Genomic DNA, 5,165 nt, shown 5'->3' with positions numbered 1-5,165 from the left:
ATTAACGTCTAACTTTTTGGTGTGTGGGTCCGGTCTTTTGTTGAAGAGGAGGTTAAATTTGGAAATCATGGATAAAATAGAATACAACAACAAAATTAAAGAATTACTCGACGATGGTAGTTATACAAAAATAAAAAGAGATCCCACCAACAGCCTCGTCACACAAACCAACAAAATAATTTCTGATTCAACCGCATTAATTGATCAATCTAAACAGTTTTCGTTGAAACCTTCTGCTGCCAGGCCACCAAGATTATACGGCTTACCAAAAATACATAAAGTTGATACACCTCTTCGTCCCATAGTCTCTACTATCAGCTCCCCCACCTACAAACTAGCTCGTTTTTTGTCTGAAATCCTGCGTCCTTTCACTGGAAAGACCACCTCTGCGGTACAAAATTCTACTCACCTGGTATCAACAATCAAGGGTATTTCCCTGTCCCCAGACGACCTGCTTGTCAGTTTTGATGTAGTTTCCTTATTCACCAAGGTTCCTGTACCTGACACCATTGCAATCATTGAAGACTTGGTTCATCAAGGACTAAACACTGAGGTACCCCCCCTGGTGAGACACTGTTTAACCAATACATACTTCACTTGGAATGGAACTTTCTACAAACAAACTGAGGGCACCCCAATGGGCTCCCCCCTTTCTCCAGTTATAGCTAACATTTTCAAGGAGAAATTTGAGACTGACGCCATCCAGACTGCCACTCTGCGCCCAACCTTATGGAAGAGGTACGTGGATGACACTTTTGTCATCTGGCCACATGGCCGGCCTGCTCTAGACCAATTCTTCGACCACATCAATTCCATACACCCAGCCATCAGATTTACCATGGAAGTCGAAATAGATGGCAAGATACCTTTTTTGGATGTCCTAATTAAAAAGAGACCTGATGGTTCAATGAGCCACTCTGTCTACAGGAAAGCTACCCATACGGATGCTTATCTGAAACCGGATTCCCACCACCATCCATCACAGAAGAATTCTCTCATCAAGACTCTGTATCATAGAGCCCAATGCATATCCGACCAGGAACACATAAGCAGTGAACTCAAGCACGTACACCAAGCTCTTAGGGCTAATGGTTACTCCGACTATACAATCCGCAAAGCTATCACTCAAACCATGAAGAAGAACCCTCTTGAGGAGCCTTTCAAAACCATCACTTTACCCTACATTGCTGGGATCACAAAAAAGATCTCCAAAATCTTGAATAAACACAAGATCCAGGTCCGTTTCAACACATTACATAAAATCCGTGATCTGGTTCCGTCTGTAAAAGATGTGATTCCGGACATACAATACCCTGGTGTCTACAAACTAAGTTGCCTCTGTGGTAGTAGTTACATTGGAGAAACCAAACGCCATATCTCGGACCGCATTCGTGAACATAAAGCAGACCTTAAACACGGTAGGACCAACACCTTGGCCGTAGCAGATCATTGTTCTAATTCAGTAGGCTCACATGCCATTGACTTTTCCAAGACGGAGGTTCTTTGTAAGCCATCTGGCTTCCATGAGAGATTCGTTCATGAGGCTATCCACATATACAAGCACAGAGACAATTTCAACCGAGAAGATGGATTCTATCTTAGCAATCATTGGAAAGATTTGATAAATCATTTCAGTTCTTGATTGATTGTTCACGCTTACAGTGGCTTTCAGACAGCATACATAAAAACAAATTTCGTCTCCCCCCTCCTCTTTTCAAAAAATAGATGGACTAGTCCTGGGCAAACTGCCAATCGTTGCGCGTGACGCAAACGTTATTTTTATATATATAAATAAATATGCCGTTTTCAAAATAATTTTATGCAAACCGACACACCTGATGATGACCGTTTGAGTTATGGTCGAAACGTCGTGAGAATTTTTTATTGTTTTATATATATTTTGTTATTTTGTTGTTTCTCTTCAACGTGACTTTACCGAAAAAACTAAGAATATGAATTACTGCAGTCATGAAAGCTTTAAATCAAAATTATCAGAGTTGTTCTTTTTTGTTTGCGTTCCGACCGCAGGTATTGTGGTCAATGTAAACATGACTCCTTTTAAAAAAGGTGTCAGTTTTGTTGCCAGATAAAAGGGTAAAAAAACAATTATCAATGGTCTTGTAGCCCATTCCAGCCTTGTGTAGGTCTACAATCTTGTCCCTGACATCCTTGGAGAGCTCTTTGGTCTTGGCCACGGTGGAGAGTTTGGAATCTGATTGATTGATTGCTTCTGTGGACAGGTGTCTTTTATACAGGTAACAAGCTGAGATTGGGAGCACTCCCTTTAAGAGTGTGCTCCTAATCTCAGCTCGTTACCTGTATAAAATACACCTGGGAGCCATAAATCTGTCTGATTGAGAGGGGGTCAAATACTTATTTCCCTCATTAAAATGCAAATCAATTTATAAAATTTTTGACGTGCGTTTTTCTGGATGTTTTTGTTAATCTGTCTCTCACTGTTCAAATAAACCTACCATTAAAATTATAGACTGATCATTTCTTTGTCAGTGGGCAAACGTACAAAATCAGCAGGGGATCAAATACTTTTTTCCCTCACTGTAAGTCGCCTGTTGTGTTTCGGTCTTTACACATACATGCACAATGACAAGTAGATTTTAGGTAGCCTGACACTCTCACATTATGTATAGAAATGCTGTGTTTAGCAAACCCTTGTATATATACACACTGTGGTGCAGCATATAAATTGCTGTGTATTGTAGCTTGTGCAAGACATTCATGTCGGAACAAAAAAAATGATATGGATATAACGTTGAGAAAGGAATACTGTATTAAAGGTACACATGTGATTATAATTATTAAATATATCACAAATATACCCGAACATGGTAAAAGGTAGAGGTGCAGCCCTGCAATGTGTTGCTTAATTCAATGCTGGCGGACGGGCTTCCACAACAGGGAGATCTAGAGATCAACTCTAGAGGGTATTTTTCAGTCTGGTCACATGTCTCGGAAGATGTCGGAGGACTCATAGTTTACCCACCAGAACCTGCCCATCGATCGGATAACTGTGGTGAACCCATTTATACTGCTGGGTGCACTGAGGTCGGCATGTACCAGAGCAGCGTAATAATGGATAAGAGACATCACATCTCAAACATGTGTAATGAGAGAACGCCATCTAGTGGGTGCCAGGGGGTAATTGTACGGGGACTGTCGGATGACCGGCATTCAATCCTAAGTGGGGATAACATCTTGGCCAAAGGTGACGGGGCGAAGTCGGAGAAGATGTTCGGGAACCATCGGGAAGGTTCCACGAGGGGGCGTGGCTAGAAGCGGAGCTTAGCTCCGCCGGGAGGAATGTAAGCAGACGCAGGGAAGGACTTGTGGCCAGTGTGGGCAGCCTCGGGTCTTGACTGCGTCGCTGCTCATTTTCTCCTCGCCACCGACCACGTGGAAGAGCCCCCAGCGGAGCTCGCCTCTTCTCCCCGGCACGCCGCCAGGCAGCGGTGGGATCGGAGAGAGAGTGGCAAACCTCGACAGTGGGACAGAGATAACTCCTCGTCCACGGCATTGATGAAAAGGAAATTTCCCGGAGAGGGAAGGAGCGGAGCTGTACAGCACTACGGTTTAATAAAGAAGCACCATTTCAAGAGTCGCCGTGGAAGTCGTTTATTACACATGTAAAAGGGCAGTCCTAGTGGCAGCTGTCCCTGTGGCCATGAGGTGACTCGGCACCTGGGCTGCAAATGGGTATTAGTTTGTTAATCGGATCGATGCTTGCTATGTTTTTCACAATTGAGTGCTTTTTAATGTATTTAGCAAATGTAGACTATGATATGGCACACAATGGCCAACTCCTTCCAAATGTCAGGGGATCTTAAGATCCACTGTGAGTAAAGCAGACAGTGCATGTTTTTCATTCATTTGGATGTGCCTTCCTGCTGTTCAGTTCCTCACCCCTGGTCGCCCAATCTCTCCGTGTTGTGTGGATCCCCTCCACAGATCTCTTTACTGCACAAGTCGTCTCTCGCCAAGGAGTGTGGTGATGGATTCTATAAATCACAACGAGGCGTCTGTTGTGAGCTGTGCCCTGCAGGTAAAGCAACACAGGCATGGCCATTCAGGCTCATAACGCATTCCCTCCCCTTGCCATTCGATTGTCACGATAACATTCAAAACAACTTCCCACAGCTTCGAAGACCACAGGTATAAAACCGTTGCTCTACCCTACTCCTGTGTGAAACAAAAAGCGTGGCACCCAGGTGCCTGTTTGCTGGACAAGTTTACTCCAATGGGTGTTGCCATTCCAAGTGGCCCCACCAGATGGTTTAAGTTGTAATAAGGAAAAAACAGCAATATGCTTCGAGTTGATGTATTGTTCCTAAAAGCCCCATGCTTAATGGTTGTCGGCTCAGTCTCCCAATGAATCAACTCATGGTTGGACGCCTAGTCCGGCTCCCCTTTAAGCGTCGTGTAAAGTTTTATGTCTTGGCTTGCTCATGCTGCTTTGTCCTCCAGGGACATACAAGATGTTTGACTGCATAGCTGATAAAGCGAGAGCCGCGTGTGATCTATGCCCTGAGGGCAGCTTCATGACCAGAGACAACCATGAGGAGAAGTGTGCACAGTGCAGCAGCTGCGGACCAGGTAAATAACTGCACAGCAAGTAGGTTACGGCCATATCTGCATTGTTTGTTTTTGAGATTCATCTGTTTGTGTGCTTCAAATTCCAATTGTGCATTTAACATCTTAGAATAAGGCAAATAAATTATATTTGGAGTGCACAGTGAAAAAACAAACCAGAATATCAAACAAACCAGGATACCAGCAGTGTCGATATCCTGGTTTGTGAATCTGCAATAATTAATAATTTCCTGGCAATTGCAAAATTATCAGGCATGTTCCTGATCTCATCAGATATCAGAAACTAAACAAGGTTCAACCTGGAGTATCCACTGTGCATATAACTTGTAATAGAGAACGCTACGGGGCTACGTACTGGAGAGTGCAGCAACATCAATTGTATTCATACTCTTAGTTTTTTCGGTAAAGTCACGTTGAAGAGAAACAACAGAATAATAAAATATATATATAAAACAATAAAAAAAATTCTCACGACGTTTCGACCATACCTCAAACGGTCGTCTTCAGGTGTGTTGGTTCTCTTCAATGTGACTTTACCGAAAAAACTAAGAATATGAATT

Source organism: Petromyzon marinus, chromosome 83, assembly GCF_048934315.1.
Source record: "Petromyzon marinus isolate PM22_M1 ecotype Great Lakes invasive population chromosome 83, UKy_Petmar_22M1.pri1.0, whole genome shotgun sequence".
NCBI lineage: Eukaryota > Metazoa > Chordata > Hyperoartia > Petromyzontiformes > Petromyzontidae > Petromyzon > Petromyzon marinus.
The sequence above is the reverse complement of the archived record's forward strand: the minus strand, read 5'-3'. Positions refer to the sequence as shown.